The 11,464-nt window shown below is 38.8% G+C and overlaps 1 long non-coding RNA gene across 1 annotated transcript; it reads left to right on the forward strand.

Moving 5' to 3' along the window:
- The first annotated feature begins 4,541 nt into the window (after positions 1–4,541).
- On the forward strand, positions 4,542–10,199 carry LOC135304509 (uncharacterized). The gene is made up of 3 exons (XR_010365891.1): positions 4,542–5,185; positions 5,705–5,876; positions 6,611–10,199. It is a non-coding gene; the product is annotated as an uncharacterized LOC135304509 (long non-coding RNA).
- Positions 10,200–11,464: the final 1,265 nt, after the last annotated feature.

Here is an 11,464-nt window from a genome sequence, read left to right on the forward strand (position 1 = left end):
TGACAAAAGATCTTCCAATAATTACAAAGAGACTTTCTATGGGTAAAGGCTACTGCAAAATTTGAGTCGTTGCTACAGACATTCACAATGACTCTTCATTTCTCTGATGATCCTCTTACCATTCCACACAGGTTCCTAAAACACTCCAGTGAAGCTCTTCAAAAAGTGCAGCTGGTGATGGTTGCACATCTCAGAGTGAAGGGCTTGGTTCTGCCCATGGATCCCCTCCTTGTCAGTACAGTTACAGGGGGAGTTAATCCTGAGTTTCAAATCATGGAGTTCTCTGCGGGTTCACCGGGGTTATTTCCAAACCACAAGCCTTGAAACAGTAAGTTAGAGTTGCTTTACTCCAACTAACAGAAAGATGCACTCTGACACTTGGTTTGCTCTCTGGAGAGAGATCTCAAGCTCCAGCCAGATGGCTCTGAGGCTCCTGCTAGGTCTGATCCATGCTCGCCAATTTATAAGAATTGGAAACCATAATATTACACATTTCACAGTCTCTGGTGTTAAAATTTGATGTGAAAAATGTAACTGAATCAGCTAGTGGCAGCATCCTTTTATATTTTATTGCATTGTGGTTCTACTATCATTAGAAGATATTGCACTCAATTACTCAAAAGTGAGAAAATTCCAGTATGAACTCTTTCATGCACAAACAAAAAGCATTTGGAGTACCTAAGGGGTATTAATGTGTAGGAAATCTGAGTTGAATACACTTTGTAAGCTGCTGTGGAAGAAGAGTTCTTTTTTTCTTCCCTGCTTCCAGGGACAAACATGATTATTTTACTGAGAATAGGGAGGAAATGGAAACTAAGCAAACAACTGCAGTTCCAGAAATTTTGCTTCATAAATTATGCCGATAAGGAAAATGTAGCTGGGTGATTTTACAATGCTTGAGTTTCAAATTGAATTAAGCAAAAGTGCTTTATGTGCATTGCCAAGCACTTTCAAGAGGCTGTTTCCTGTCTTTCATGATGCAGTTATCTTTTAATGAACTAGGTGTTTGGGTTTTTCACTAATGTGATGCATTTCATCTGAAAGATCTTACACTACATGGGAATAAAATATTCATAATTGAGCATCATGGTCCTTTTAGTCACTTATCCTCACAGTGAGATTTTAAAAAGAGCATTACTTTACAATCATTTAGATTTTATTTTCTTTCCAATTTTCATTCTCTGTAACACTTCCCGGGGTGTCCAAGGTTGTTATAGATCACAAATGCACACACAAAAGATTCTGCCTGAACTCTGCACACCTTAGATCCCTTTCACTGCAAAGCACAATGAGAAAAGCTGACCAGAAGAGATTCCACTGTGAATTTATTCAGATCTGCATGGAAATCCACAAAATTCCTGTCTCCCTTATTTCTGACTAATTGCCATACGTATAATGTTTCTTAATTTAAATTTGAATTGTTTGCTACTTTCCATGACAAGGGTACTACATACCCTGGGAACAAGGTATCATGCTGTACATGCCTTTGAGGTCATCACTTTAACTTTTGATGATCAAAACGTGATCCATTCTTAGAGACAGGTGTTCATTCTTAGAAATGGGCCTAAGAATGTGTGCCTAAACCAAAGCAAAATCTTCAGAGGGTTATTTTATTGACTATCCAAATGTGAATGCTGCATTCTGCTGTATTCACACACTCAAACCTAAGGTCATTATTTAACCAACAAATTGCTCTTTTTGGCTTCTACACACAGAATACTTTTTCTTCCTTTCTTGTATGAAAAATGCCCCCCTTAATCTCTACTTCTTTGCCTGGTTTCTCCATATATGAGTGACCTGCAGGACACTACTTATTTAACAAATGATATTTCATCTTTTGCTCCCTTATCAGCAGAACTTCTCTGCCTTGTAAAATACATAAGAATTATATGCCAAAAATACCATTCTTAGTCACACAATGACTCTTTTACAAAAAGCTACTTGACATAATTCAATGCTGTTATACTAGTTCCAGATTTTTCAATTTGGAGCCTAGAAGTAGGAAAGAATCAACAGTATCACAAAATTCCTTACTATAATAACAGTAATATACTCTGCCTCTTAAAAATTTTGTGTTAGTCTTTCTGTGATTTATAACACTGTGATTTACACTCTAGTATGTTTTTAACATCAAAGGAAAAGATCTAAAATAAAAAATATGAGTTGCTGATGACTGAACATAAATAAATTTTATATATTTTAAACTTCAAATTATGTTAATAAATTAGAAAATAAATTGCCTGCACTTGATATTTCAGGGATAAGACCTGCTTACTGAACTTAAGAAAGTAAGATTTGTCTTTCAGATTTCGTGACGTTTTGTTAAGATTTCAAAAAAACTGTATCTGGTCAAGGTCAGACTTTGAAATTTATTCACTGGATATATTTATCTTGAAGTCTTCTAATACTTTCATTGGTCCAGAAGGAAAATTTTAATTGCAACATGGGAACTCCAATGCTTTTCTTCTTGGTACTTCTCCCAACATTGAGCCTCATTAACTTTGTTTATCATGAAAGTTTTAGAATCCTGGCTTTAAGTCTGATTCAAAAGCTTCTGAAAGTCCACCTAAGGGAGGATATTTATTGATTCAGTCAAAGGATATCAAACGCTCAGAAAATAAGAACACTTTTTGTGTACATTTCACAAATATAATATCTTATTGGATGTCTGTAATGAAAAATTCCATCTAAATGTAACATTATAATAAAGAACTGAAGTTATAAGAAGAAGAAAAATGAGTTAATATTGTACTGAATTAAGGCTCTCGAGAGACACATCTCACTTTTGTTAGTTTACTGTTACTATTAATTTTATTTAAATCTCAACTTGAAGAATTCAATTCCCATTTTAATTCTATTCTAATTCTAATTTTTTTAACTTATGTTCAACAAAAATATGCAGAATACCCTCATTCGTTGTGATAAAGAAAGGATCTTCCTTTTAAATACATTGAATTTGCTCAATTTTCCAGTCAAAACTACAAAGTATCTGTAACAGAGAGGGTGGTGAAACTCAGCTGATAAAAGCTACAGGTATTGTGGCTGCTGCCCATGGAAAGGCTTGAAGCCAAATGGACTAGGGATCAGCACCAATGCCAAGAATTATTGTGAGGCAGAGATAGAGATTTGACTCATGGGAGGGAGAGATAAACCCCTCCTAAGTGAGGGATGAATGCTGGACTGAACATCACATCCTTGCTGCTGTAGCAATGCCCAGTGGGACACCTCAGGAAATGTCAGTGGGGTAGATCCTTGCAAGGTTCTCTGAGTGGGGACAAATTCAGCCTTCTTTTCTGGGCCAGGAAAGGAATGGAGAGCATTATTTTAAAGGCACATCCTGCGTTCCTTCCCAGCACCAAGAGGCCTGGTGCAGGTGCTGCACAGGAATGACTCAGAAGTCAGGGAGAGCTGCTCTCACTGTGGCTTCAGCGCTCTCAGCTGATGAGAGATAAGTGAGATGGATTGCACCTCTGCCATTTCTGACCTGCCCTTAATTCAGAGAATGGTTTTCAGCTGAGGGGAGGAGTGAACCACAGAGAGATACAGAGGCATTTGCAGTAATACAGAAGTGTTTACATCAGAGACAGCTCTATCACAAATGATTGTTCAAGTTTACCCAAATAAATGCAGATAATGCCTCTGTATCATTTCTCAGCATCACAGGTGGAACATTTACTTACTCACTCTAATTAAACTTGTTTTAAAAACTCATTCAGTTCTCAGAACGATGCAAGAAACAGCCATAATAGATTTTTTAAGGAAAGACTCTAAAACATATTTTGAATATAGGAAGTGGCCAAACAACATAAGGAAATTGAGATACTCAAGAATGGAGTCAGTCTCCCTTTTCTGCAGAGGTGACACAAGCTCATTCTGACAATCTGAAGAAAGGAACACAAAATTTTCTTTACTTTGAAGCAGTATCTTTGCTAAGTTGTATTGAATCAGGTGTCCATGGCTCCAGATAGACTATTGGCAAAATATGGCTCATTTTGCTTAACCCTTTAGATATGTTTAATATATGCATGTAAATGACTTTAACTTGATGTGGAAATAAATAATTCAAGTTGGTTTTAACAAGATCTAAATTACTAACTGCAGTATACATTGTTCTCCGTAGACTGAGCACAGCAGAGTAAATTTTAATTGTGATGCTTAGGGATTTTCATCAGCAGTGAAACCCCTTGTGCACTGAAATGAGAGTGTTCCCTAGAGAGTGCAGAGGCAGGCAGAGAGAATATGTAATGAACTGAGCTCAACAAAATGAAGGTCAGAGCCAACATTCATGCAGAAAAGAGGTCACCCTAGGAAGCTGTGTTATTAAATACAACCAGGAATGTCTATACCTTGACAAGCAGCAGGAGGAAATCACTACTTATTCCAGATATAATAAAATGATAACATGTAGGTGAATTTGCAGTGGATTTGCAAGCCAAGATACATCTTAAGGAACAGGAATTTAGTGATTTGCAAAATAGAACATGACTTTATTGGCCATATTCTTGGCCAAGAACCCACTCATCCTTGTTCAAAACTGACACAAGGAATTTTTAAGAAATAGAGACGTGTAAATGATTTTGTCTCACCAATGAAAAGGAATTCAGCAGAGGTACTGCTACAGAATTTGCAGAAGGGAGAATTACAGCTTCGTGTTGTAATAGAGAAAGAAACAGAGAATGTAAAATTTAAGTGAAATTATTTTGGGGAATGAATGAATCAGAATTATTTTGGAGAAAAACTTCTCTAGCCAAATCATCATGTGGTGGACAGAAACAAACTGGATGATCAAAGAACAATCAGCACCACACAGGTTACCCTTGGGAGAGACAAAACACAGAAAATACAAAAATGCAGTAAGAATTCAGAACATCTGAGGAGTGACTGACAGAGGGCTGTGTGTTTACAGTCTCACAAGAGCATGTCTCATCCAGTTCAGCTTACAAGTCCAGCAGGATGATGAAAGTTTGCTAATTGCCTGAGCACTTGTGAAGCAGCAAAGAGACCACACTGTCACAGGTATTTGATGTTTGACAGGACAGCTATTCTGCTTCTGGATATTCAGGCCCAAAGAATGGTGGGGAAAGAATTACATCCAGCTGGGGCTGATCACAAGTGATGTGCTGCAGGCCAGCTCTGTTTAATGTCTGCATCAATGATCTGGAAGAGGGGATCAAGTGCAACCTCAGTAAGTTTGCAGTCAATACTGAGTTGATCTGCTGCAGGGCAGGAGGGCTCTGCAGAGGGATCTGGCCAGGCTGGGTCCTCGGGCTGAGGCCAGTTGTGTGAGGGTCAGCCAGGTCCTGTCCTGGGTCACAGCAACCCCCTGCAGCTCCAGCTGGGCAGAGGGGCTGGAAAGTGCCTGCAGGGAAAGGCCCTGGGGGTGCTGCTCAGCAGCAGCTCAGCAGGAGCCAGGTGTGCCCAGGTGGGCACGAGGCCACTGGCACCTGGCCTGTCCCAGCCATGGGGTGGCCAGCAGGACCAGGACAGTGACTGTCCCCTGATGGGCCCTGCTGAGCCACTCCTCAAATCCTGTGCCCAGATCTGGGCCCCTCAGGACAAGACAGACCCTGAGGGGCTGGAGTGTGTCCTGAGAAAGGAACAGACCTGGGGAAGGGTCTGGAGCACCAGGAGCAGCTGAGGGAGCTGGGCATGGGCTGGGCTGGAGAAAAGGGGGCTCAGGGAGTTCTCTACAACTCTCTGACAGGAGGGTGCAGCCAGGTGGGCAGTCAGTCTCTTCTCCCAAGTCACAAGTGACAGAATATGAAAGGCAATGGACTCAAGTTGCAACAGAGTGGATATCAGGAATATTTCTTGGCGGAAACTGTTGTGAAGCATGGGAACAGGCTGCCCAGGGAAGTGAGTCATCATCCCTGCAGGTATTTCAAAGACAGGTAGATGGGGCTTTTGGGAACACAGCTTTGCAGAGACTTTGAAGAGTCACATTTTCAATTGTATTTGGCAATCTTAAAGAGCTTTCCCAATCTAAAGGAATCTATGATTTGGAGATTCTAATTTGGGATGTCCACAAAAGAAGGATCTCTCTAGGGTTATCCTCTTTCCTAGAACTCCTTAAAGAATAGTAATTGATGACTATTTGCATCTTGCTTTTTTCAACCTGTATATCTTCTTAGTATATCTTCTTAAAGAGCTTTGTCTTCTCAGATGTTTAATTTCTACAGTCTGTGGACTGAGCAGCCTGATGCAAAGAGCTATGGTCCTTCAATCAGTTTTTAATAGTGCTGTCCTCCCTTTTTGTTCTGAAAGCAATTTACATAGTACAGCACTTGCACCTACTGATCAGAGAGATTTATCAGAGTTTCACTAACAGTAAAGATCATAGCATGGCTTTTTAGTGTTGAAAGAAACAACTTGGTTAAGCTTCCAAATTTAATTGTTGTGTAGCTGTGATATTTTCTGGGTTTTTTTTTCTTTTTTATTCTTTTTTTTCCCCCAAAAATGTATGAATAAAAAAAAAACAAACCAAAAACAAAAACAACTAAACAAAAACCAAAAAAAAAAAAAAAAAAACACCAAAAAAATAAAAACTAGTGTTGAAAGTAAATATGTTATTTTGGAATTCAGTTAAATAGAATAACTTAATTATCCTCAGCTTTACCTCTATTCACCTACATATGCATCTAAAAGTATCTCGACTAATACCAGGAGAACTACTCTGCCTTTAATGTGGAGGAACAAAACAGACCACGGCTCACTACTCACTCAGCATCTCTGACTGATGGGAAGATGTCACACCTAACAACTACAACACATGGCTTTGGACTGGCATGCAACCAAAATCCATTGAAAAAGGAGAGGAATGCCAAGACAGAAAATAGCTCCTCCTCGATGACAGGCGTAACAGACTTCACTGCTATGTTAATAGACAGATGAATGTGTTTAGCATATTTCAAACTATTATTAAAAAAAACCCAAGAATTGAAGTCCTTGCTATCATGTCTGCAACTTTCCCAAAAATATTGAATATGTGATGCCTTCATCCAACCCTGAGCATATTCTCAGTGCACACTGGGCAGATGTGCTCTGCCATCCCTTCAGCTGACCAGCAGCAGCAGGCTTGCAGCAAGGCTCTGAACCCCAGTTAAACTCCTGCTTCCCAGCTGAGCTTGCTGCCCTGGCCTGAGTGCCTCATTAACCCTGGCAACGTGGATCCTGGCTGGGTCAGAGGTCCCACAGCACCTGAGAGCTGCCTGCAAAAGGCTGCTGGGACTGCACTGCATGCACTTAAACCCCACCAGCATGGAGATTTAACAGGATTTGGGGCACTGCATGTAGGACTGCCTGCCTTTAAATTGTTCCAGTACAGCCAGATTCTACATTTTAAAAGGTGTTCAATAATCCAATAATGATGCTTAAAACAAATCTGTTGAAATGCATGAACTAATACATTTTTAAACACCGTTTCCCAACTCTACTCATGTCCCAATTAAAGAGATTTTTGAGGCTTGCATTCTATTCAGGGAAGTGGGAAAAAATAACTGATTGAGCCAGAAAAAATTTCTAATGGCAAATTTATTCTATTTGGAAAATTATTTATTCTATTTGGCAAATTAATACCAAGTGAATGGAATAATGAACTGAATGCAGGGAAGGGGAGGAAGTGAAAACCTCTTTGGATAGATCTGGGGAGAAGATCATGACAAATGTACCAGAGGAAAAGCTAAACAGCCTTTCCCTTTTGCTGAGGAACAAAGGTCACAGATGAACAGCAAAGCAGGAGAGTGTATCACCTTCTGTAAAGTGTGCTTAGATGGGATAAAAGGCTTCTTGACCTTTGAAAAAGGTAGTTGTTAATCTTATACTTACAACCTGCATCTTGCTCCAGAAATTAGAATTGTTCTGAATCAAATGAACACACATCATGACATGATGACAGCTAAAAAGTGTTCAAGGTCTCTACATAAGCCAGATGTAAAGCCCTGGCAGGGGACAAAAGACAAATCTCAGCTAAGAATGATTTGATGAAAAATATAATTGTGTAAAGAAGCTCTGAAAATCACTCTAAGACGTATTTATGTGAGTTTCAATGGAATAGTTATTCAATTCATAAATTGTGCCCCATTTTTCTCGCTTCCCTCTTTCTTTGTATTTTTACAATTTCTGTTTCTTTGCCAAACGGATTTAATCAATTAAAAATGTATTATTATACTTCTATAAAGCTCACAGCATTTACAAATGTATTGACAAGCACTGATTACTGTGCTTCCTTTCAGAGAGCAGCTTAACAAAATGGCCACTAGCAGAAAACAGACATGTCTCCTTCTAAAATTCAGAAACTTACAGGAAACCTGGCAACAAGATAGTATGAAGAAAATTCTAAACCTTCTGCATTTATGATATCTGCTTAGGTTTAGTGTGGACTGCTATTAAAGGAGGGAACATTTCTTTCACAAGGGCACAACAAGAAAATATTAGGCTTCAAAAAAAAAAAAGCAGAAAATTTTGCAATCTCAGAATTGTTTGAGATCTCAGCAAACCTAAGTGGTCCTGAGACCATCCAGCTCTCTGCAATCATTTCTCCAAAACGATCAGAATCCTTTTTTTGAAGCTTCTTTGCCTCCTGCAGCTGACAGATATTTGACACTGTTAATGATCACAGTGGGTATTGAAAGCCAGCAGCCACTATTAACCTTCAGTGCTCTAGAGAAGCAAGGTGGTCTGTCTCTTCTCCTTGACATAACAAGAACCATTTTTCCACTGCAGGAATTAACAGTAATTGGCTCTTATTCTGATTGTGCCATACACACTCAATGATAATTTGCAGGTGCAAAGGCAGGCAAGTTTCTCAATGTACATTAATCTCTTGGCTCTGAAAAGATACTTTTTATTTTTATAAAACTTTTTATGGAAGTTTTTGTTACCAAAAGAAATTCATTCACACAAAAAATCCCAACCTCTTTCCCTTTTGCAAGTTAAAAATCAGGAACTGAAGCCTGTAAACAAGACTGTTCAAATAAAGGAAATATATAATTAGATCTTAATTTTAGAGGAAGGAACTGATAATTGTGTGATTACCCTTCAGCTATGGGAACATCTTGCTCCAGTAATGGTCCTATTGAATTACATAAGGCCACTTCTGAAACAAGATAATATTCTATCCAAATATTAGTTGAGAGTCTTAAACACTAAACTAAATTATTTCAACAGTCCTACACAACACGCACTTGATCTGAAGTATCCAGACCATCAGATTTTCCTGTTAAATACTGTCAAGTCAATGCTGGCAATACTGCCAAATTAAAATTCAGACACTCTTAAAATGCAAATTATTTTATGCATGTTTATTTTATATATGAAAACTTGAAACTGCTGCTTTTTAAAAATCTAATTCTATTCTCATTTTATCTTTTCTAGATATTTCTCCATTCAACTTATTTTTGTTTCTTCTTCTCACTTGGCAATGGAAAAAATCCCCAGTGACTTTCAACATATATGTAACTGCTTATATATTGGGATATCAGGGTATTAATAACCATAAAATGGTTGCAATGACTAGACTAAAAATAACAATATAACATGTTAAATTCTAAAGTATCAACACATTTCTTTGGAATTATAAAAGACCACAAAAACCAGCTGAATACATTCTATGGTTCATTAAAACACTAGTTTTACAAAATCTACATCTACAGACTAAACCAAGCTTAGTGGTTCCACCTTTAAAATTGAAAAAAAACTCCCATTTCTCGATCCCTTTGAGCAGGTTTTAAATAAAAAATTTGAAAGGGTAACAAGCAAATAAGCAAAACACCTAAAAGACTGAAATACATCAAGCAGCCTGGTGCAGAAAGAATACACAGAAACATCTTTATTGATAGATGATATTTTTTAATAAAAAGTAGCAACTAAACATATGGTTGTATTTCCCTCTGTTTCTCTAGATAAAAACAGTCTATTAAATAAATTTGAAAACTGAAACATTATAGTCTGTCAAAGTGATTTTGAAGGATGTATATGTATATATAAGAGCCTGGAATTTGAACACTCAGAGCAATGAAACTGCAGTAAAAGTTGCACAGCTGAGCTAATTTTTTTATTTAAGATATAGCCTTAATGTTCCTTATGTGATATTTGGGTGTATGCAACTCTTCAAGTATTTTGTTCTGTTCTATTTTTCAGCCCTTCAAGGCAAAGTTCAGCAATTATAAATCTTACTTTAAAGCAGTTTCAAGAGAAAGACAACAAATTTGCTGTCTCTGGCTTGAAAATTGCAAACTGGTTACCTTCCCTCACCTGCCTACAAAAAAAAAGCACCCTTTGGTGCACTCTTGCATTGGCTGACTCACCTGGAAGAGCCCACTGATCAGATGAGACACAGTTAATTTCTGCCTGCACTGCCTCCTGGCAGATCAGAAGCCATCACATGTCTCCCAGAGCTCTGCCTCCATTATGTGCAGTGACATTACCAGGGATGTGTCATGTTCAGCAAGCACCATCCCTTTAATTGCCTGTCGTTACAAAACACTCCTGCTTTAAATAACAACAGACCACAGCCTCTTTCTTTCCCTGACTGATTTTTTACAGTTCCACCTTGAATCTTAGACAAAAGGAAGGAGAACAGGTCAGTGCCTACAAAGGAATGCAGTCAAATGACTCTGCTGAGCAGAGCAGAAATGGTCACATCTTCCAAAGTCATCTGGCCTCCAGCAAAATCATCATCCTTGGAGGGCCCTTCAGAAGGACACTTGAAAAGTTCTCTTTTAGTAAAGCTGCTGGTAAGATAGGTTTGTTTGTGTTGGGCCTTGGTGCTCTTCTGCACATCTCTGAGCTGGCTGTACCTCTGCAAATCTCAGCAAGAGTGAGGTGACCTAGGCAGAGCAATGAACTTCTGAGCTAAATTTCAAAGGATTTTGGAGCAGGCTTAGAGCCAGATGGTTTTGTATCTTCTGGGGTTCCTCAGGCAGTGTATAGAGCACAAAACTCTTGTGAGGTTATGCCTGATTCTTCCCTGTTTGAGTGAACACATGGCAGTGCCTCTCTCTGCCTTTGTGCTGCTGGACACATGTGCTGACCCTTTCTCCTGGCCATGGGGTCTCAGCCAGCTCCTGGGAAAGCTGAGCACAAGTCTGTCTAATGCACATGGGTGTTTGGGCATGATTTGCTATGTTTACATCTGTGGAAACAAACAAAGAGTTAGCCTGGAATGTGACTAGGTTAGTCTTAACGTGGGTAGCAAAATGAAACTGAAGGTATAAATTAGATTCAGAGACTTTTCAGCAAAATCTGTTACCCCCGTAATTAGAGACTACAGGGTTTAAGGATATTTTGCTGGGTTGTCACTGTCTCAATGCTGTGTCAAAATCTCATCTTGTTTTCTTTTTTCATGTACATCATGAGAAATACGACTGTCTTCCCTTCCTCAAACCTCAACATTCCAAATGTGTGAAGTTCCATGGTGCAAAATAGGTGAACAGAATGAATGTCTGTAGAGACCCAGAGGAACAGC

Source organism: Passer domesticus, chromosome 7, assembly GCF_036417665.1.
Source record: "Passer domesticus isolate bPasDom1 chromosome 7, bPasDom1.hap1, whole genome shotgun sequence".
Classification (NCBI taxonomy): Eukaryota; Metazoa; Chordata; class Aves; order Passeriformes; family Passeridae; genus Passer; species Passer domesticus.